This window comes from Myodes glareolus, chromosome 21 (assembly GCF_982192425.1).
Source record: "Myodes glareolus chromosome 21, mMyoGla1.1, whole genome shotgun sequence".
Classification (NCBI taxonomy): Eukaryota; Metazoa; Chordata; class Mammalia; order Rodentia; family Cricetidae; genus Myodes; species Myodes glareolus.
In genome coordinates, this window is record NC_142046.1 from 59539503 (window position 1) to 59563630 (window position 24128).

The 24128-nt window shown below is 42.1% G+C and overlaps 1 long non-coding RNA gene across 3 annotated transcripts in view; it reads left to right on the top strand.

Moving 5' to 3' along the window:
* Positions 1-450: 450 nt before the first annotated feature.
* The window catches only part of LOC125394816 (uncharacterized), a 71220-nt gene continuing 47542 nt past the window's right edge, over positions 451-24128 (top strand). For 2 of the 3 annotated variants that reach the window (XR_014998780.2, XR_014998779.2), the window contains exon 1: positions 452-842. This is a non-coding gene — a long non-coding RNA (uncharacterized LOC125394816). Of the gene's footprint in view, positions 843-24128 lie in introns of all 3 variants that reach the window. The other variant, XR_014998778.2, reaches the window with a different exon arrangement.

The following is a 24128-nucleotide window of genomic DNA, read 5'->3' on the forward strand; positions in this document are numbered from 1 at the left end:
CATGTCTTCATCCAGTCTGACTAGATAGAACTTTTTAACAAGTGACACAGACACTTCCGAATTTCAAATGAATCCCCTGCAGTAGAATTGCTTTGGGGCTCCTGTCCTGACAAATCCAAACCCACACGTTAGACTACATCCATTTCTCTTTTCTCTGGACTACCATGCTCAATCGGCAGGGTGCTGAAGCCTAAGGTGACTTGTTTAGATTTTAGTGTGATTCTACAAAGGACTGAAAACCTAAACTTAAGTGCCCCAAATCCCGACGGTCAACAAGATTGGCACAGAGAAGTTTGAAACTGAATGCCTTTTTCAAACTCACTAAGCTCAGCATATTTTCCTCATCTGAATAAGGTAAATGGCACCCCTCCCTTCATCTAATGAGCAAGCACAAGTAAGAACCAAAGAATGTCCCCACCTTTTCCTAGCCCCCAGGGTATTTTTGAAGTCTCCAGGCCAAAACCCATCCGTTATGTTTCATAGTTAAAACCATCCTTTCGCTAAAATGTCCGTTCTGTTGCAAGCGGCACAAGTAGCGATTTCTGGGTAACGGACAGAGAACAGGCTCTCAGAAAAGATTTGCAATTGGAAAACAGGGTTTGAAAAGGGACTAGGAAGGAACCAGTCAAAGATTCCACTGCAGGTGTAACTCGGCGAAAAAGTTTGTCAGCCTGACTTGCCCTGCCGGTGACTTCTCAGTTTGAGTATGAGGTGACCTGAACCACGGAGCTGTGTTTAATTGCTCGCTTTACAGGAAATCACCTCCTAACTGCTGCTGCGCTCTCTCCAGCCAACACCCAAAGCCACTGCCAGGGTCACGGGGATGATGAGACCTCACAAGGGTAAGTGAAAAGGAAGCAGGGCGGAGGTATCTTCAAGTGGGATCTGGTGAAGGCATTGGCTCACGGATCGGAAAAGCCTTGCAGGGGCCCTCTGTGGGGTGCGGAAGGGACATGCCAGTCTGGCTTATGTCGCATCCCGTAGGGTGTGCGTGACGTGGGGCAGATCCGGGGGTTCTGAAGTATCCCATGCGAGATGGGAGCAGGCTCTGGGGTTCCGAAGTATCCCATGAGAGATGGGAGCAGGCTCTCTTGTCTAGACTGGAGGAAGTTCCTCTGGGTTGGAAGCAAGTTTTCATGGCCACTATGAACACAAACTCCTTCTTTTCCTCATTGTGGGCGCATTTATTGATTTAAAATGCTTTATAACGGTTATAGTTGAAGTCCAACAATTTAGCAGGAAGGCTTATAAAAGCAGCGCCCATTGAGTAGAAGCGTGCTTAGGATCGTGACCGTTTTGCATTTCTCAGCATAGTGACCCATGGCAGGATGCTCATGGCGCCGGTAGTGGCTGGAGCTACCGGAAATGGCCATCAGATGAAGACGATGAGGCATGCATTGGTCCAAAGAAAGCACTGTGTTGTTAAGCTTGAGGTGCTTGAAGGGGTAGTTATATAAACTAAATACATTTCCAATATGCATACAATAAGCTGAGAGGCTTCTTAAATATATTGTATGCATTGTATATAAGTAACTATGTCAAATATAGTCAATATTTTTAGGTTTTTGATGTTATATTATTTACCACTCCCTTTCCTCCCTCCAAGCATTCCCATAAATAATTCAATTTTTTGAACATGGTTCATGAGGAAGTAACTCCATTGTAAACTGAGGAACATAAGTTATTTGTAAGACCTTTTCCCTCTAACATAAACCTAGAAAATTTTGTCTCACTGATTTACATTGGAACTGTCAGCAATGTATTCTGTCCAATAGCTTTTTGTTGGCCAAACTAATCTGTAGTTCCTGTTTTAGCCTTGGCAATTACTATTCCAGGGGTTACTGGATTTGAGATTATACTAGAATTTCTCAGCTTGTGAGACTGTCCTGCTTCCTGCCGGTGGATCTAATATCCAGATATGCTGAGCTTAACAAACACAGCAGACTCTAGGAAATGTTTGCATTCATACAGCTTTTATAATGGTATCCAAGGTATGAGTAGATTTTCAAAAACAAACTCAAATGGCTGGCAGACAGCTTTGTAGATGCTCAACCCAGCTGGGCATAGCCACTCAGCCTGCTTTCATGGACTGAAGGCTGGTGAGTGAGATCCCCTTTGGGAGACTGACCTAGCAATACCTGCGAATGTTGCTGCAGCAATTTCTAAAGCACTTACCAAGCTGCGTCACTGACTAAAGTCAGACTGACACCTTCTCAGCCTCTGTCTCGAGGCACATCACTCACAATGGCGACTCCACTCATTATTCTCACCCTGTATATGCCCGCTTTTCAAACCGTTTTATCAACCCTGTGGAACATCTTGTGGCTTTTATTTCTCGAGTTTTTCAGGCTTCTGATCTCATATTTTATCAAACACAACTTTCTTTATCACACCGTCTATTGTAACAACTTTCTTGTAACTTTCCATCCTCTCCTTTAGCTTCATAAAAATTTATCATCCTGTAGCTTATTAGAATGGTACCTGTCCCATCCACTAGGATCTAAAAAGTATAGGGACTTTGTGCTGACCAGGAGTTAAACATGCAAGAAAAGAACATTAAACACAGGCATGTTTTTAGTAGCAAATGAACGGCAGCAGCAAAAAACAAAGCTAAATAAAACGAAGAAGAAGGAAAGGAGAAAGGAGAAAAAACAGAAAGAGGAGAGAGGAGGGGACAGAGAGAAGAGAAAGAGAAGGGGGGAGAGAACAGGAAGAGAAAGAGAAGAGGGGAGGGAGAGGGAAAAGGGAGGGAGAGAGAGAACCAGTATTGGCTATACAAGGATACTTAGGGTGAAGTTTGTCTACCAACGACATGAGCATATGCAGTTGAGAAGGATATGATGACCCGTTATTAATTGGGCATCTCCAAAGCTTCGTGAGGAAGAAGCAGGGATGCAGAAGTGGGTATAATAGGTCTGGACAACGCAGAACTTGATAGCAGTTTTAGGCTGACAGTCCTCCATCCCCACTGTTTCTGTGACTGGTGTGTTCAGCTCTGACCTGCTGAGCTTCGGCTCACTATAAATTTGTCTCTGGGGTTCCATGAGAACCTCTGCTGTGGTGAATCACGACGGCGTGTTCAGTGTTGTCCATTTATCATTTGGAATCTCTCTGAATTCCCTAGGGAGGGAGGGGGGGACCCTTGTTATTTACTGATGTGCTTTATCCTTACTCTGATGTCACGAGTCCTTAGTGCTGTTACAGCCGTCACCTGCTCTTCCTGGGGCATCTGAGACTGGCAGTCATCCTACACAAGGCAATCTGGAGCTCAGGAAGTGTTCTGAGAGGAAGATAGCACTGAGTCAATGGTACTGTGCTCCACAAACTTCTGAAACGAAATCGGCACTGTCTTAAACACGTGAAAAGAATGAGGCAAAATAAATGATTTGAGCAATTAGGAATATAACTTGTAGGCAGAAAACCCATATTTCATGGTACGAGAGTGTCCCCTTTATCAGAGCTTCCGACGACCTGAATTTCCACATTCTTTTGTCGTGGTTGCAGTCTGCACCAGCTCTTCACTGACAATGGATGATGATGCTTTGGCAGACATCTACACATTAAATAGAATAATTTAGAAAGCTACTTCTACCTTTAAGTTTCCTGAAAATCACATGTCATAGTGGTTTTGATTTGAGAAAATGCACCAGTTTTGCTACAATGCAGATGTTATAGGATTTCCAGCTTACTACTATTTAAAAGGAGACTATAAATGGCCTGATTTGGAAAAGAAGAGTAAAATAGAGCTGTTCGTATCCTGACTCATTTGGGACATTATAAAATTAGTTTAGTATTATTTTTTTCTAGAAGAGAAAAAAAGTTGTTTGAGTCCTGAAATTGTACAAAATAATTTGGAGTTCATTTTCTGAGATTTAATTTTTTAAAAAATAATTTCCCTTATCAAAACAATTACAAATCCAAATTTTATCATTTTCTCAAAAATACACATACACAAGAAAAATGGGGTGGGAGTTACAAATTAAAATAACAACAGGATTTTGTATTTGTAACACGCATATGTTCTAATTGTTAAGCAGCACCAAATCCTAATTGTTTCCTTTCATGGTAAATGCTGGGCTTTGACAATCATTTATTTAGGGTGTCGTCTTTTGATTATGTGAACTGGGGCAGCTCGAGAAACGTGAATAGAAGAATCCTTCTTAGTCCTTTAATTCGTTTTAAATTGGAGAGAAAGACTCAGGCAGCATCTGATCATGGCGGCCCTTCCACAGGCTGGTGCTTTGCCCTGCGTCCTCTGCCTTCGGAGGCAGAATGGTTGTGTTGTATGCTTGTGGTAGCAGTATTGTTCCAAACTCAGACTTCAGAAATTATGTCAGCATGCTGAAAACCTACAGATTAGACTCAAGGGGAAAGTTCGCGCCCGGTGAGCAAAGGTGAAACTTGCTTTCGTTATGAATTTGCGATTGTAATTTGAGTGTGTTCTGAAGTCAGTACTTCTGATATCAGATCTCAACTCTAACTTTTGAAGAGACTTCTTTTTAAAAAGTTAATTAAAAATTTTAGAGTCTAGGGTTTTGCTTCAACACCCTAGTGTTTTGCTTAGTCGCAAAATCTAATACATTTACTCTTTCGCAGTATCTTCGAAGTTTAAACACGGATCATGTACTTCAATCTTATTAGCAGAGAAAGTCAGTGTTAGGAAAATCTACTGAGTGATGACAGTGAACTTGCATCATGTCTGCTTCAGGTCCAGCTAGGGACTTCCAGTAACCGAGATAAAGACTGTAAGGGCCCTTTCTTGTTGTGTTCAAGCGTTCCCGCCACACAGTGTGCTCAGAACTCACTGATGGACAGCAGGCTAAGACACTGCTCTTTAGAGATGCTGCTGACCTACAACCTTACAGTCACTCCCCTGGGATTTATCATTTTCTCTTCGTGTGATAGAACTCCGCGAATGCGGATTCCGTTTAAGCAGGCTTTATCGAAGACGGAAGAGAATGAGTTTCTCCGTGAACTGTGCCTCTGTGTACTGATGGTATCTGCTGGTTGACAACTAGGAACAGGTGCCAAGAGTTATAACAAGAGGGCCAGGAGGCCAGTTTCACTGAGAGCGCCCGCCAAGTGAGTTCAGTTATGAAAAGCATCACCAAACTCAAAAGTTAAGACAAACATGCATGTTACCGGAAACGCTCTTTACAATTGAGTGCAGAAATCTTTGAAAATGAAACATTTAAAAATGCATCTCTTGAAATCTGCATGTAGAAAACCTTTTGCTGTTTTACAGTGTGACCCGTGTATTCATTATCTAATATGATAAAGTAGTCTGGAAAACAGTTCTCTACCATCACTTAATCCCTGTTTCGTTCGCCATTTTCTATCTCTGTCACATTCAAATCTACCCTTTTCTTTGATCAAGGCAAGCATGGAAGATCTCAGGAGAAATTTAGAAATCGAGGCTCACATACAGTTTCTGACCACTACAGCTGCATGTGCTAACATGTTCTGTAGAAAGTGCAAAGAAAGCTTTTCTTCACAGTTGCCCTGTGAAGGCTAAACATGTAATGCATGGCTACAGATGATACGTATTTATCCGTTATAAACATGTAATGCATGGCTACAGATGATACATATTTATCCGTTATAAACATGTAATGCATGGCTACAGATGATACATATTTATCAGTTATAAACATGTAATACATGGCTACAGATGATTCATGTTTATCAGTTATAAACTTATGCATGGCTATAGATGATACGTGTTTATTAGTTATAAACTTATGTAACGCATGGCTCTAAGTAACACATATTAGTTACAAATTTTGATCTAGATAAAGAACTTTGAGTGAATAATTTTGGTGCTCTGAGAAAAAAGACTTATTTTTCCATAAGCAGAATCTACATGGACAAAGCATTTCTAATTCTCAGTCACAAAAATGAACCTAACTGTAGCTAAACCTTTGCTCTTGCCCAGGAAATCTGTAATGTAAGGGTTGGAATTTGAACCTGGTTTCCTCGGCAATAGTGAAGTGCCACAGACATACAGGACAGAGTTTCTCTAGACTTCCACATCCATCTGTGATGTTGGCCGCACATTTTATTTTAATTTACATTGGTGTGCTTTAAGCTGTGCAGGAAGTTAATATGGCATGAATGTTGAAGCCCTGACTTCAGACCAAGTGAATTCATCCTTGCTGAGATTCTGTTCTCAAATGTCACTGCTCCCACCTTTTCTACACTGGCCCATGACTGACAACCACAAGCTGACGTATGTTTTTATGAAAAGTGTTCCTCAAATAAATTTGCTACAAACTCGAGCAGGGATCATTATGCCGTGACTATCTGGAAGGTTTCTACCTAGTCTGTGAGTTTGTTGAACAAACATGCCTTCTAAGATTCAGAGATGACCCTAGCTATCCCAGGTCCCACAGAAACTAGCAAATAAATGGAGCTAGGCATGTAGACAGTGTGGTTCGCTCCCAGGAGTATTTGTTTCATATAAATACAGTTAGCTAAGGAAGCTTGAGCCGAAAACATGGGTGGTGAAGTGATTTGAAGTCCAGGAAGTGATTTGAGAAAGAAGGAAGTGGCAAAAAGAAACTTGCAAATTCATAACTTGCTTGCATGGTCAGCAAGCAAGAGGAGATAGGATCCTATCTAGCATTTCTATTCTATCCAAGAGAAACAAAGAGAACGAAAAAAAAAAAAAAGGAAGGAAGAAAAGAGAGAAATATGGGAGGGGTTATTGGAAAAAAATCAAACGCTAGGCAGCCCCAAATGCTGAACAAACTGATCACAGAAAGTGGGATCTCTGGGATTTCACAGTGGGCATTAGGGGAGCCTTTGGGAAGGTAGCGCGTTTGGGAGCTGAAAGAGGAGGAGGGAATACTGACCACACTGTGCGAGCATTTGGCCAAGGGCTGGGTGGGGGTAGAGTGGGTAATTTGAGTAAGGGAAGAGACACATCCTATCCTTCTAGTAAAACACTGTTTTGCAAACACAGAGATTTTACCTGAAATGATTCTGTTAATATTTACAAGGTTTCTTGGCTATGGATTTACATAGGCAAACAACAAATAAGCAGAGAAAATTATCTGAAATACTCACAGAATTAATGCAGTCACTTGAAATAATTTACCTTAAGCTTGAAGGCAAAAATTTGATTTTGAGCTTTAATTTGTTTAACCTAGGATATAGGCTGATGTATCTCTCAAACACCTGTTCAAATGAAAGGTTTTGCATTCTCCTTTCTGTGGCTAATTTGTATTCCGCGCTCAACTGATGACACACAGCATGCGCAATGCAGCCAGTTTCCCTGGCAGGTAAGTTGGCACGCATTATAGCTTCACAACACACAAGGCATCTTTTCACTGTGACAGACCAGTTTGAATGGGGTTTTCATAAATATTAACATGGAAAGAAGACAGCATTTGTAAGTTAGAATCAGCAACAATGTATTTACAGCTAGAAACAAATATAAAAAAATCAGTTACAAATGATCTTGAACGATTTTGCATACTCATCATCAAGTGCTCCGGATTTGATTTTAAATTTAAGGCACATGTAGAAACCATACTGCTTTGAGCAACTGACTTCATTTTAAGGCTCGTTTTGGTGTTGATTTAGGTCCTCTCCAGATGTTCGTTCATCCCTTTATGCTAACCTTTCTCCAGTTGACTTTACTCACTTTCCAAGTTCAAAGTACCCTCTTTTATGAGGATGATGGTCAGGTTTATAGCACCAATAAAGGGTCACGTGGATATCTGGAGCCTAGACTGCCACCTAGGGCCTGGTTAGTGTCTGAGGGTTGAGACTGCAGGGGCAATGCAGATTGTAGTAGCCTGAGCTGCTACGGAGACCCGTGGTCCTCAGGACCTGAGCGGCTGCCAGGGGCCATTGCTAGGTCCATTGCCCTGCTGCAGCCTCGGTCTGTGTTGTCAAGCAGCAATGTTAGGGCTGCCTAAAGTTGGCTCCACTCCTCATTGGCTGCAGTGCTAGGGAGAACTGGCCCTGCCCCTCACCAAGTATAGCAATCCAGAGATTAGTCCCTGCCCCTTGCCGGAGCAAAACAGTACTGCTGGCCCTGGTGGCATGAGTGCAGCACGTGAGCCAGACTCAAGGGTGCGAGAGCAGGAGAGCTGGGCCTGCTCCTTGCTGTGTGTTTCATTGAGTGAGCTAGCCTGGGCAGTGCTGGAGAGCTAGCCCTGCCGGTGGGCTGACCAACCCAGCTACCACCCAGGCCCAGAACCAGGACTACGAGGTTCCCAACCCCCACTTCCATCCACCCACCTCATCTATGAACTGCTAGAGCATGTGAAGGGGCTGGATGTGAAGATCCAAAACTGTAAGATCTCATGACACAATACAACACAAGGCAACAATAGGAAATCCAAGAGGAGTCCCAGTCAGGGCCCAGTGTTAATAGTGCAGCAGAAGCCAGAGGCCTGGAACTATACCAACGACTCATTCCAGTGACTACAGCGTCCATGCTGAGATTCTATTTGTTGCTGTTTTTACTTTAAAATGTTTTTGGGGGGTGGGGAGATTGCAAGGGCAGAGGGCTGATGAGTGGAATTGGGATGCCTGATGTGAAATTCATGAAGAATCAATAAGTTAAAACAAAACCATGTGTTTGCTTCAGTCTCCTCATCCCGATTCTCCTCTTTATTTTATTTCTAACAAAGCGGAGTAAAGGATAATAGACCTATAATGTGCTGTGCGTATTTAGAACGCGCACTTTGGTACGCTTTGAAATATATGCTCACAAGCGAGACTATCACCCCAAGAAGACCAGCGAATGTGATGGACAGCGAAAGTCTCCTCACACCTGTCGTTTCCTTCTTCCCACTTCCCCACCACCAACACATTCACTCTTCCCTGGCTTTTCTTTTTTGGAAAGCAGCATAGTTACTTTGTGTCTTCGTGTTGCTGCATCCCCCACAATTCATCGCGGTGACTGCTGAGTGATAAGACTCCATTACACCTCAGAGATCTCCTCACCAGCTGGGTGACATTTGCGCCGTTTCTAGTTGGGAACTGTGATACATACAGCTGTTATGGTCACTGTTGGACAAACTCTTCTGTGGCTATACGTTCAGATCTGTCCTAGGCAAAGACCTAGGAATGGGAGGGCTGCCTCAGATAGCAGCCTTAACTCATTAAGTTTTAATTTCTAGGAGTTTCCCAAACATCTTTTTTCTAGTTGTAGCTGTACCATTTTTCATTCCTGCCAGCTCTATAGGAAAACTCCTTGTTCCCCATCCTGCAAATTCTTACCATGATCAGCATTTTAATTAAAATCTGTGTGTATTGCTATATGCAGTGGTTCTGACTTAAATATGCCAGAAACAAATGATGGAAATTTTGCCTGTATTCATTTTAAGGGAAGCATTTCTTCAAATATTCTGTCGTTTTGAGATGGGTCATTTTGTCTCTTATATTAATATTTTAAAATATGTAATTTTTTGACAGAGTTCTCGGTTGAAGTGAATCTTCTCACTGATGGAAAGGACACTTGTCTCTGCGGACAGGTGGATATTTATGCCCTCCCTGCGTTCTGCTCTGGTCACCTGTCGATGTTTATGCCCAAGCCCATCTCCTTGGCAGTGTCTATTTAGAAATGAGGCAGTGCCCACCTTCAGTTTTTGTAAGCTGTTTCGATTGCTTTCAACCTTTGCATCCTTCCCATGGCAAGGTTTAAATGATCTCAGTGAAGAACCATTTACATTTCAATCATCGTCTCTCCAGGTTTACATCTGACAGTTCTTGTGCTGTGTTCTCTAGTCCGCTGGATCTTTGTTTTTAGAAAAATATCCAACGTGTTACTCGCCTAACTTGGACTTGACGCTCGCAACCACGATAGTTCTGTGCTGTGGGTTTTGCATCTCTCCTGTCTCAGGGAATCAGAACGTGGGGTTACCCGCGTGTCCCCGCTCCAACACTGCTCTCATCTGATTGCTGTCAGTTGATTCATTTTATTTTCTCTTTCTTTGAGTCATGTTTTCCCCATTCATATATCTTATAATTTTGACTAGATGGCCGAGGTCATAAATTTTGCCCTACTGAGAAGATTTTTGTTCATATGGCTACTTCAGTAGCCTCATTCTGGGAGGGAGTTGTTGAAAAGCATGTGATCCCTTCAGATCCTATTTTCAAGTTTTAGGTTGCCTCACTGTAGTGTCAGCCCAGGACAGTTCCTAGTCCTAAGGTAAGGTTCTTGAGAATACTTGCTAAGAGTTCTAGGTAATGGGGGTTTTGCTGTCTAGCTGGAGCAAACAGGACGATCTGAGTCTGTGTGGTTTTCAAGAACAAGTCTCTCTAATTTCTACAGATTTTTTTTCCTGAGGTGCATGTGATTATCCATGCAATCTCAGTAGTAAAGCAGGGCTTTCTTCAGACTTCTGTTGACTCAAAATGACTCCCATACATTCTTTTCCTTTCTTTGTTTTCCTGTGATCTACAGCCACCTTGCTTTTATTTATGCCTGTATGTGTGTATATGCATGTTTACATACATGTGTACCAGCACATGCACATATGCAGAGGCCGGAAGTTGACACTGGGTGTTGTCCTCAGTTCTCTCCCTTAGTTGTGTCAGAGTCCCTTAACTGAACCCTGCGCCTACTGATTGCCTGGTCTGGTTAGTCAGCTTGCCCAAGTTCCCTGAGGATTCTGCCTCCTGAGTGCTGTGACTGTAGGTAGCTTCTGCATCTGCCCAGCTTCTCCATGGGTCCTGAAGACCGAATCTTCGCACTGACCTGGAAAACTCTTGATTCCCCAACACCATTCCGTCATATTTTCTGAAACATGTTCTGATGAATCCCAAGCTGGCCTGGGACTCATTCTATAGCCAATGATAGCCTTGAGCTACTTCCCAAGTAGCTCATACTCCCCACGTGTGCTCCGGTGCCTGCTTTATGTAGTCCTGGGGATGGAGCCTGAGACGTGGTGAATGCTAGGCAACAATTTCACCAACTGAGCTGCAGCCCGGCATGGGCTTCTTAATCAACCTTGATGCTAGCACTTATCTACTCTTCAACCCAGAGTACCTAGAAACTTCCCCTTCCCTGTGCTACCCCGTGGAGCCTCTTTTGAGGGCTGTGAACTAATTTTCTCTAGTTTGTCTTGGGAAATCTCCATTTGGTGACTCAGAGCCAACCTCCAAGTTGACGGTGATAGAACTCTAACTTCCCCTCTGGGCACTTTTCTCTTTCCTTCACCCTCTCCCTGTATGACATTGCTAACCACATACTTAAACTTAGCATCTAGAAGTACCTTTTAATTTTTCCTTCCTTCTCCATCAAGATCTAAAACCTGTCTTTGTTTCAATAGAAGGTTAAATCTTCAATCCATTTCCTTTGTTTCATCTTATTTCTGTGATCTTAATCCACCAAGAGACCAGTCCTTGTTTACTGAAATGATTACAATAATCTAATTATTTCCTCTCTTTTTCCCTTGTTTCCTCTTGCACCCGACTGCAGCACCCATCAAATCGAGCACCTGTGAGCACCCAAATGTGGAAAGCGAGCCAAACCAGGCTTTCCTGAAAGTCTTTAAAAAAAAATTACTCCCTGTTTCAAATAAAAATAATATCTGAACACCTTACAACGTCTTACAAATATGAGACAACTGATAACCCATATCTTGGGCAATTTACCTATTTTTTTTAATTATGATCCTCTTGCCCTGGTGTCAATATTTCCTAGGGGAAATATCAAACTCTTTCCAGCATTAAAGCTTGTCGCCACAGAAAATGTTCTTTCTCCATTTGTGCTGCAGCCCAACCTCTCTTGCCTTTTAAATCTTGGCCTAAACCCCAAGAAGGCCCCTCACTCGCTGTCGCTGTCCCATTGTCCTAAGCCTTTCGTGTCAGTCACTCTCACACGGCCTGCGTGTTCTGTGCATGGGAACAAATCACTCTGCAGCTTCGTTGTGCAGTCTTTGAGCTCTTCTAGACTGTTGTGCGCTGGCCTCTATAGGTCTTACTCACTACTGTTTGCCTAGCATTTGAGGCTCCTGCTTCATACAGATATTCAGTGCTCTGCCACACAAAAGAAGGATCCGTTTGAGTTAAAATCGCTTCTGTGCCCAGCGAGGTGGCTCCAGGAGTGTTTGCCACAAAACTTCATGACCCGCATCGTACGTGGGGGAAGTAGGAAACCGTGAACCAACTTCTGGTGCTTGGCTTCTGCGTGCCTATGGTGGTATGCATACACATGCACACACGAATGTAATAAAGATTAAAATAAAATCGCATTTGGTATGATTTTCTAGGGCTAGAAAATTCCATTGTTACTTTTTTATAAATGCAAAACCTCCATGATTAGAGAATAAATATATCTGTTTTAAGAGGTATTACCTGGAGAAAACTTAGAATTTTTAACTTTCATTTTTGAGGAAGTTTCAAAATACACTACAAAGGCAAAGTTGTCCAAACTTAGCAATATTAGCATAAGAACAGACACACACAGAAACCACTGTAACAGGACAGAGTGTCCAGAAATATCCCTGTATGTTTACTGCTGACTTACTCTTGAAAAAGGTGCCTCCCTCCAAAGAGCCCACACTGGAGAGACAGAGCATGAGAGTGTAGTCTCTTCAATAAGTAGTGCTAAGCAAACTTGTATTCATATACACATCTGCAGATAATTGATATTTGTTCCCATCTCTCACATGTAAAAGCAAATCAAAATAAATATATCTAAATACTTTAAACTATGAAATTAGTAAAATTAAAAAGTGCACAATAATATTCAAGATGCCAATATAGGCAACAACTTTTTTTAAGAGACTCCCCCCCCCCGAAGGTGTACTGGAAACAAAAGTAGAAATTGACAAAAAATAATTTCAAACTATGATGCATCACTTCAGGGAAAGAAACAGAAAAATTTTCACAATGAAAAAAACCCACAAGCTGTTCAGGCAACTGATATCTAATATCAACTGATATTATACCCGGGAACTTTAAAAAGCCCAGTTACAAACCCCTACATAATCCAATCTCTTTAAAATAAATCAAAATCATAGCAAGGTAGTATCTTAAATAGCTGTAGCACATTAGAGAAACACCAGCATGCTCTTGGCTATGGCTGTGCTAGTGACGGTGTTGAAGATAAGGAATCTAAAGATGGATGGAGAGAGCATAAAATAATGAAAAAGAACAGAATGAAATAGTAAGTGGCTGCTAAAACATACGCAGCAGTGTATACCTATCACTCAGGCGGCGTGTGCAGGGAGACAGACGTCCTGTGGCCAGTCTAGGCTGCATCAGTAAGGCTCTGTCTCAAAAGAAAAGTAGGAAGAGAGAGATAGATAACACAATGTTATGCTATCATTTGCAGCAAAATGGGTGGAACTAGCAGACATTATGGTAAATGAAACAAATGGACACAGAAAGACAGCTACAAAATGTTCTTTCTCCTATGTGGATGTGGAAAAATTCACTCAACATGTTTGATAGTCATTAATAGAAGCTGGGGAGGGTGAGTAGTGGAGAGACAATGGAAAGTTGGAGAAGGGGCTCCCAAGACACTTGACTTGTTCATTGTACATGTAATGAATTTATCATACTGCAGCCTATAGATATTTGCAAATAAATATATACGAAGACATCATTTTGTCTTTTAATAAAAGTTAAGATTCTGGGACTTGCCAAACATTTAGCAAACAGTATTATTCAGTTCCTATGTAATATTTAGAGTTGATAAAAGCACAACTTTAAGCTAATCTGAACCCTTTGTGCTGACTCTTTGGTTCTTGCTCTATGGTCACCTGCCTTGAGATCTAGATTTAGACAGTAACTCTCCTAAAAGTATTACACAAAAAAATGCTGGACAAAATTTGGTGTTTGAACGTCTATGCTTGCCAAAGTTTATGATCTAAGTTCTTGGCCCCTTCTTTCAGTAGATGGGATTGCCCTAGGTAACGAGAGACTTTTCCTTATTAACTTCAGCTGTGGTAGTTTCAACCAGCCATCTTGAATCAGATGAGCCTTACTGAGAAATTGATAGGCGAGGCAGCTGCACAGCGCACAGTGCGGCTTCCTTTTCCTCTTCTCTACCGCACTGTCCATCAGGTTCTGGCTGTTGCTTGTGCTACCTCAGCTTACTGCTTTCCCATGGAGTTTTCTGCAGCTATGAACACCCAGTGCTGACCTCGTGATAGGGATGGAGTAGTGAGCTAAACATGATAAGTGATGTGTTCATGGATTTACATTTAGAAGTTAAAGAGAAAAATACCAGTTGACGTCGTGGTGCAGGGTTTACAGCATCGTACATACTAGGGCTTTTGCTCTTTGACTTAAGTTGTTGTCTCAGTAGGGTTTCTATTGAAAAAAAAACGGCATGACTGGCTCAACTTAGGGAGGAAAGGATTTATTTTCCCATACAGTTCCATAACACAGTCCATTGCAGAAGGGAGCCATGGAAGGAACTCAAGCAGGGCAGGAATCCAGAGGCAGGGGTTAATGCAGAGGCCCATGGAGGAGTGTTGCTCACTGACTTGATCCTCATGGCTTGCTCCAACCTGCCTTCTTTAACACCCAGGACCACCAGCCCAGGGGTGGCACTGCCTTCCCATATCAACCATTAATCAAGGAAAAGCACCACAGACTTTCCCACAGGCAACCTGGTGGGGGTCATCTTCTCAACTGAGGTTCCTTTGTCCAAAACGCCTCTACCTTGTGTCAAGTTGATATAAAGCTACTTAAAACAAGTGTGTTAGAAAGTTTTAAGTGTCGTTATGTGACAGATTTTAAAGGATTGCCTTGGTGATATGTATAAGTGTGTGTGTGCATGCGTGTGTGCATGAGTGTGCATGTGTGTTTATTATATCGTATCTCATGCAACCAGAAGAGATTGACTTTCAGAATCTGGAGCATGATTTCTACTAGATGTGTGTCATGCCAGACCCACTGTAAAGTAGATATTTCTAAACGCAAAATTTGTACCTCAGAAGATGTTTTGTGGACTCTGGGCTGGAGGGCTTGGGTAGCTCAAATCTCACTTAGACTCAGACAATGGTCTAGGCTGGCGACCCTTGCCTTTCTCTCCAGACACTCCATCTCTACTTGGTCTGGGCTCTACCTTCCCAGTACTCTGAATCAGTCTAAACTGTCTCATTATTGCCTTATGGACACCAAATATGCTTGGAGGTAGGGACGGAGGCAAGAGTCCCTTTCTTCACGTGTATGGTCTGTCCCAGGGGCTCCAGGTAGCTTCTTTTACAGTCAAGACAGAAATATAGAGACTAAATTATCATAGCGTTGGATATGAGTAATACTTGAATAAAGTAAATGCTCGAGAAATAAAAATCTTTCTACCTGCCTTTGTTTTCTATTTTCCTCTTTTTTTTGTTTTTGTTTAAAGTATGGTTGAACTTAACCAACTAAGGAGAAATCCCCCAAATGATACTGAAGCCAGTGTGATAGAGACACAGTTTTGACTCTTACAAAAAGACTTATGAGCTTGCAAGGGGAAAGCACACAAGATTTTCTCAAAGCTTAACCCCATGTCTGGCACACAGTAAACTTTATATATGGACTTTTGCCACCAAATAGGGAAGATACATCCTTTACTCCCTCTCTCATTCAAAAGTGTAAGTGTGTGTGTGTGTACTATTTGCATATAGTACATACAGTCCCCAAGGAAAAACAGATAAATGATAGGTTTAAACTGTGAAGAACTTAAGATTCAATAATGAGCTAGTCTGTGTCAAGTTAGTTACGAAGCCTGCATCAGCTCCACACAGCCTTCCAGCTCTTGTCTTGCTCTGTAGATAATAATCACCATGCAATTGCCTTATCTACCATCTAACCCTCAAGTGTCTGACGATTATCATAGGAGGGCTTAGCTATCTTTTCCTAAAAATCAAAGAACACATTCATTTTGTTTCTTTGCACTGCTACCACCCAAGAGCAGTCGGTTGGTGCCTTTCCTGGGTAGCATGGCATCTATAATTTCCACATAATTCTATCGCGCATTTATCATCTCAGACAGTGTGCCCGGGGATAATGTGGAAATTATGCTCTTTTGTGTAACTGGGAAGGTCTCCAAAATGAGTGCCATTTCTTGGAACAGCAGAATTCTCTTCTCACATGAGCCACATGACAGAAGAGTGTTACACAGCTCACCCATGGATGCTGGCAGCCAAGTGACACGGCGGAGTTCTGGTTCTGCGTGATGTAATTGGAAATCCCTGCCGTGCAATAACTTCTCAATGTGTGTGATTGAAATTAATGTCTCACTTCTACTGAGGGAGAGTCAGGCCGCCAATGATTTAATTTTTTTTTCCTTTTAGGAGAGGAAGATTTATCTTAGAGAAAATTCTAAGGGATGTCTTGTGTGCCTGTTTGTGACAGGAGGCATTTCTTTTGTGTTTCTGCCTAGTTCTGTGAGATGTGTGGTCTGTCTTTTGGGGGCTGTTGGTATCTGCCTGTGTGTGCATGCACATACAATTAATTGTTCAGTTGCTATGAAATTATGGGGTAGTGCCTTGGCCATTAGACATAAACCCACAGTTGCATGGGAGTCAATGTCCCCAAGGCAGTGACTCTTGTCTGGCAGATTTTAAAGGCAAGGTCTTTACTGATTTTAGAATTATTATTGGATGTGTTGACGATCACCATCTGAAGCTCATTGTGTATTTTCTTTTAGCCTGAGCTCTACGATTTTGACACTTTTTAATATAACTTCTTATAAAGGTTTATCTCTACCATTTTCCTAGTTAAAATGTGTTTCAGTAGAGTTTTTTTCCCAGTCGTGTGTTATAGCAGTACCAAACAAGGACTTTCACCTAGAGGAGAAGAATACCAATTATTTTAGGAATTGGCGTTTTGATTGTTCCCTCATGAATTTAAATGTGTGTGGAATCCACCATTTTACCCCCCATTAACCTTTACTGGGGCTCTTTAGAATCTTCCAAAAGGAAAATGCCTGTATGCGAATGGAGTGCTGGGCAACAAAGGGGGAAAGGGTGTGTTTTATGAGATCCAAGCTGTTTCTCCAGCACCCGCAAAACCTCTGGCTCAGCTGCCCTGCTCCACAGTGCAGTCCCACGCGTATGGAAGCCCGGGTTCCTCTTAACCAGCTTTCCCACTCCAAGCTGTGTTTCCCAGGCCGTTTATCATAGGGGCCCTTGTTCTCAGAACTTGGCAGGCGCTCAAGGTTCCACTACTTCCGGCTCTCTCTCACCTGGTAGGGGGCGTGGCTTCCTCTCCAGCCTCCTGACACTCGGTCCATGATCTCTTCCCAGGCATCAGTCTTGCCTGCAATCTTTCACTCCTGTCAAGGCTTCATGTTCCCTCCTTTCATCTTCCTGTTTGTGTTTAGGAATTTGTACCTTTAGGAAGGTCATCCATCCCTCACACTTTGCCTCAGCATCATTATTTGATGTTTTTCCCTCTTACAGTTACAGACTCACAGCTCTGATGTGGGATTCCCCTCTATATACTGTGAATATCATTGGTTAATACAGGAACTGCTTTAGACCTATAGCAGAGCTATAGCGGAGCAGAGCTAGGCAGGGAAAACTAAACGTAATGCTGGGAGAAAGGGGGTGGAGTCAGAAGTCACGTAGCCCTGCCAGAACCAGACGGAACTTTAGCCGGTAAGCCACAGTCACGTGGCAATACACAGATTAATAGAAATGGGTTAAATTAATATGTAAGAGTTAACCAATAAGAAGCTAGAGCTAATGGGCCAAGCAGTGATTTAATTAATACAGTTTCTGTGTGGTTATTTCGGGGCTAAGCGGCCTCCTTACTACACAGTTCTGGTTTTTTGTTTGTTTTGTTTTGTTTCTTTCCTTCTTGAGGTCACAATTTTTCTTTACATTTTAACTTTTTTTCTGTATTAACTTTAGATATGCTTCATTTTTCTTTCCCATGGGAAGGCAAAGATGACACCTTCCACTGTACAGCTTAATGTGATGCTCAGTATGTGATAGATTTAAAAATACCATTTCTTCTCAAGATAAATGAAGCAATCATGTCTCATGACAAGAATTTAGATTGAAATCACTATTATAATTGTGATAAGGCCAGCTAGCTAGGATCAGATGTTTTGGTGACCAAAGTGGACTTGAATACAGGGTCACTCAGAGTTCAAAAGCAAGTGTAAATCACAGTTTGTGAAAGAAGGTGAATCTGAGGTGAACTCTGATCATTTGGACTTTACAAGTCAGGGAATTGTCCGCCATGTCTGTGGTGGCTTAACACATTGCATTAACGCTAAGCCTATACTAACCCATGAATCATCCCTACCTGTCTTCTGAGAGGTTGGCACTTGTCCCATCCCTATTTCTAATGAAGAAACTGGGAGAGAGATTGGACAACTTGTTTGGGCTTAAAAAAAAACAACTCTACTGTATTGTGTTTCTTTTCTGTTTTGTTCTTAAGAAAGTCATTGACATCTTTGTATTCTGTCTAGCAAGCAGGAGCTGAAGATGAACGCTTGTAACAATATAATGACATAGTATCTTGTTCATGTATTGCCTTTAAAGTTTGGGTTCTCTGATTCCCCCCTCTCCTTTCCCCACCTCCTTTCTCTCTACCACACCCTCCTGCCCTTGCTCCCCTCTGCCTGAGTCATGGTCTTACTCTGTCTCCAAGACTGGACTTGAATCGGTGATTCCCCGGCTTGAGTTCCCCAATGATTTGCACCGCAGACCTGCCACTGTGTCCAGTATGGAAGACTAGGAACTGAGCACTGCGTGAGCATCACGCTTGTCACTATGGTTTCAACACTCGTAATTATAGAATGGGTCCCTTATATTTACATAGAATCCTTGGCTGCTTTTGCTTGCAGGCAGAATTTAATTCTCCTGAATGCCCTGTAAGGCAGGAATCGTGGTTTCCATGCTACAATCGTGAAGGTGGCAGAAGCCCTCTCAGCCATGGAGCAGATCACTAAGGCAGGAACAGACTCCAGCTTCTCTGGCTGTATACTGCCTGCTTCATTTTAGCGCCTCTCATTTACATACAACTGTGGAGCAGTCTGCTCTAGTGTGCACAACGGTAAGGAGGTTCTGGTTGCACGCTTGTGAGCAGAGTCTGACTGCATTCACTACAGTAAGGAGGGTCTGGTCGCACGCTTGTGAGCAGAGTCTGACTGCGTTCACTACAGTAAGGAGGGTCTGGTTGCACGCTTGTGAGCAGAGTGACTGCATTCACTACAGTAAGGAGGGTCTGGTTGCACACTTGTGAGCAGAGTCTGAGCTCTGTTCGCTATACGCTGAAGAACTTTGTTTCAGTGTGCTCTGTTTCAGCAAACTTTACTATGACATTTTAGGGAAATTCAATGAACAAGGAGTGTCTCTCCTAGTAATGTAAGAAATGATGCCAACAAAGTCTTACCAACGTGACTATCTAAACCCAGGCTGGAAAGTGATGACGCCAATGAGCATGCTAGTTGTCTAGGGACTAGCTCGTGGGCCTCAATCTTACACGAAGAGCTGTAGACAACCGAGGAGCACCAGGAGCAGGAGAGGTGGTCTTCCCTGAGGAGCAACACACCAATTGCTTGTCCAGTGCCGAACAGTCAGCCCAGAAAACATTCATACAAATAATACTAGATTGACAAGATATGTTTAAGAATATGTTTGTATATCCATATCTATCTATCTATCTATCTATAGCTATCTATCTATCTATAGCTATCTATATATGTAATAACAATATAAAAAGGGGTCATGAATATAAAAAGGCAGGCATGAGTATATGGGAGGCTTTCAAAGGAGAAAAGGAAAGGCAGAAATGTATGAATATATTGTAATTTCAAAAATAAGAAATATAACAATTAAATGATGGTTATTTAAGGTAACTCATACACCAAGATATACACACATGTATGTATATCAATTTATAGTTTTATGTCAGCAATGGCCCATTACTTTAAGGCTAACCAAGGATGTTTTCTTCAGAGCACATTGTCTAGTAAAGAAAGAAATATGATCTCAAACAGAGTTTAATGCTGCAGTGTTCGGAATTTAGCTGTTGGGAGCAACAATAAATGCAGAGCATTTATATACATGGCAAAATAATTAAAACAGCATCATTATGATGGGTATGGCAGAAACGATGGAGTTTTATTACATAGGAAATAAGTGACTTCAGGACAACCCATTTTCACTTTGAAGGCCCTAGTGTTGACCTGTGTTGGAAGTTGCCATCAGAGAAGACTCCCTTGTTCCCCTAGTTGAGTAGGCAAAGGTGCAGTATGCTTCGTAGCCCCTGTCTGCTTTACATTTTTTTTTTCTACAGTGTTCTTACTGATATGCAAACATATCGCCTCCATCAAAGTTAGGACGATGGGAAATATATGGTTGGGTAAAGCAGTTATAGGGGGAAAATCGATACTTTTAATTCTGTTATTCCAAATGTAAACTGACGAGATCAGCCCGGGTCATGTTGGGAATTTCGGTTGGCTAAGACCTAAATTCCAGAAGATCATGTTCATGCTCTCTGGGATGGATACTCAAAAGTTGCAATAAATGTTTATGTATCATTTTGTAAAATGTGGTAGTTCTTCCTTTTAACGATCTTGACCTTTAAATTTTCATCATAGACAAAAATAAAGAAGCAAATAATACACACACTTCCATACAAAAACTTACAAGCATACTTGCTGCTTGCCTGTACTTCCTCAGTGTGGATAAAATTATTCTCTACCAAAGTAGCTTATGCTGTCTTCTGGTGTGGAATTGGCAGCACAGTCGGAGAAGCCTCTACTGCGTGTGTGAGGAGGAAACCAAAACTCTGGTCTATAACAAATGACCCAAGCCCACAAGACCTGAGATGAAGTGCTGATCACCTCCAAGAAGGCCTTTCCCTCTTGACTGATGAGAAGATGTGGATTATTCTGTCCACCTGCTTCTCATTGTTGTCCTGTGTGGGATGGTGGTCTGTGAGCTTAGCAGGGGTCCCAGGACCTCCATCACCTTTATTCTTTATATAGGGATTGATAGGTCAACCAGTTCCTGTATTGTTTTCTTACTGATGAATTGAGTGATTCTTTAGTCCAATATGAAAGAACCCGGGTAGTGTCAATGGAGAAGGACCGGATGACAACAGATGCCTTTGTTCATATCAGTTTTGTTTTTATGGTATGGGTGGGTGTACTTCTACCTTCCTTTCTAGCGCTTGAATCCAGGACTTTGGAGGAAGTGTGTCCTGAAGGGACATCGCTGAGACTAAGATAAGGTTTACTTTGAGCATGGGGATGACTTGCTTTCTCTCACGATTTCTCAGAAAGAGTGGGATGTGTTTACTATCATTCTTATCGCTAGGCACCACCACCCGAGTGTCCCATGCTGGCTTCCTTCTGTAGTGATCCCATTACTGTAATAGAAGATGCGTTGTGCTTTCTAACGTGTTTTGAGATAGAAAGCACAGAAGCCAATGGCACTGGAGAGGCGGTGGCAGGATGGAGCGAGCCTGTAACAAGAGGCCTAGATGATTGGTAGCTTTTCCTCTTCCTATTGCTTTGTGGTTCTGGAGGTTTGAACCTGGGGGTGAATTTTATCCTTAAAGTTCTTCGGGACTAAGAACACTGACTCTATCTTCCTTTTCCTTGCATTTAAAGATGACATAGTACTTCAGTAGAGCATGCAAATGACTCACTAACCGGGAAGCATATAGAGCTCCATAAACATCTCCTTTACTGCCCTGGCCAAAGAGGGACCCTTCTTATAGGTTTCCTATGTGTTCATAAAAAGCAAAAAACAAACTATTGATGCTTATGTGTATGTGCCTGTGAGAGTGTGTGCACAGATGTGTGCGGGCCCTGCAGAGGCCAGGAGAGGGCATCTGACTTCCTGTAACAGCAGTTCTAGATGGGTGTGTGTGGCCCAATAGGGGTGTTGGGAACCAAAGTTAAGTGTCCTTTTACATTGAGGTACATCTCCAGCCTCTCCCCTGTCTGCTTAAAGAGATTTCTGTTTTATAACTGCATCCCAGTCTGAGTGCATCCGTGTTTTATTCTTCAAAATCCCCAGAAATGGTAAAATAGCAAGCATGGATTGGTGCACTGAATAGCGCGTCTTAATATAACCAAGCTTCCTTTTTGGGCAATACTAGTCCATAGGACTTTGTGGGATTATTCCTTCGAAGGATAAATTCTAAGGTCAAGATTTCTGAATGTTTCTCGAGTCTTCCTCAAAGAACCATGTGGGAAGCAAGGTAATTGGTTTTAAAGAGTTGAACAGGTTGATTAAGGGTCTATAGCAGTATGTTTCCGTCTTGAAGATGGGTCCTCAGCCTGTTTCCTGATAGAACCCCTTGCACATCCTACTAATGTGCATTCTGTTTTCTAAAGATGATGTGTGCGGATGTGTTTCTATCTCTTCTAACCGACCACAGTGTTGGTGCTCTGATTTATGACTTGACTTTTAAGAAAATTGTGAAGCCCTGTTCATCAAACCAAGTGGCTAGACTTTATGACATATCGAAGAAAAGTCACTGAAAAACGGGTAGGTGTCACAGAAACCAGGCCTCATCTGCTTGTCTCTGTTCTTTGTAACTGCTTGGTTTTTTTTGGGGGAGAAATCATCAGACTTATGTGCTTTGTCCTAATGTACCCAACATGTTTCCAGCAGAGTTTGATATAGCTTCCTGTTACTAATGACAGAAAATAAAATTTGAAACCTAATTTAAAAAAAATATGGAAGTTATAGTCCTAACATTAAAAGCACATTAAATATAGAACCATTTGCTATTTCTTAATTCTTTGCCCATTTAAAAAGTCACACACTGGTCACAGACACTGTTTCCGCTGATTTTCAGTCATGTAAATTATTTCTCTCCTGACTGTGTAATTACATGATGGACCGATTTCTAGAGTATCATATACTTAATGTGGGCTTCTAAAAAATGCTTTAATCATATAATTGCTAGTTTATCAAGTAGAAAATATAGGTCTGAGTACACTATCATTATGTCATTATTTTCTACAAAAGACTGTGAAGCACACTGAAGAGGCCATTATGAGGCAAATAATAGTTTTCTATACTGTCTAAATTTGCAAGGATTTAAGTGGAGAGAACAAAACAGAGAATATCTAAAGGTAAAATGTTTAAACTCCGTCTGGGCAATTACACTGTATCTCTGTGTAAAGGCATACAGACAAAGGAAATGTAGGGCTAGAGCAGACAGACTGGGGCTTCTCCGGACAGAGTGACTCCAGCCGAGTAAGAGGGTCACTGTGCTCTGGGAGACGGTGGGAGAGAGCGGCCGCGCTCGCGGGACTTTCTCCTCGCAGTGCAATCCAGGTGTGTTGGGTTTGTACTACTTCTTTATGACTGTACCGTGTTTAGGTGTGATCAGAATTATCATTTATCCGTGGACATGTAGCTTACACCTGTCATCCCAGCACTGACGGTGCCAAGGTAGGAGGGAGGATGGCAGGGAATTCAAGGTCAGTCTGGACAACATAGTGAGTTCAAGGCCAGTCTGGGAGTCACAGCAAAACCTTACACACACACACACGCACACACACACACCAACTAATTATAAAAGAATCATTTATATTCATTTGGTCTCCATCAAGTAGAACAGGGGAATATACTCTTGAATGAATAAGTGATCAAATTCAAATTCAGTCATACATAATTAAAAAAATTTACAAAACTGGTTTTTAAATTTAATGAATGTTATAAGAGAGCAAATGAACATCTGTTTTCAGCAGAGTCTGGGGAAACTGAAGGCAAACTGCTCCCTTTGCTGGCTTAGGATAAGAGGACTTCTAGAAAGTCCATTTGCAAACTCTCTCTCTCTTTCTCTCTCATGTGCACACACACACACACAAAGATGTAACACATACACACAGAGACAAAAGGTATCACACTCACACCTACTCACAGTCACTCCTTCCACACACTCTTCCCTCATACTCACCCCCACCCTCACACATTCCCCCCACACTCACACAAATATTCACACACTCACACACTCACGTCCCCACACACTCACACTACAAAGATATCACATGACTATATTATTTGCCTCAATGCTTTTTTCCACTTGATTCGTGTGCTGGTTTTGCCTTAAAGTCTACTTTATACATGGTCTTTGCCTTGAGCCTTTGGCGAGTGAAGGGCCATACTCTGAGATATTTACATCTACCCTACAGACAACCATCTTTCACGTTAATCCTATAACTAGAGCAAGTGACATGT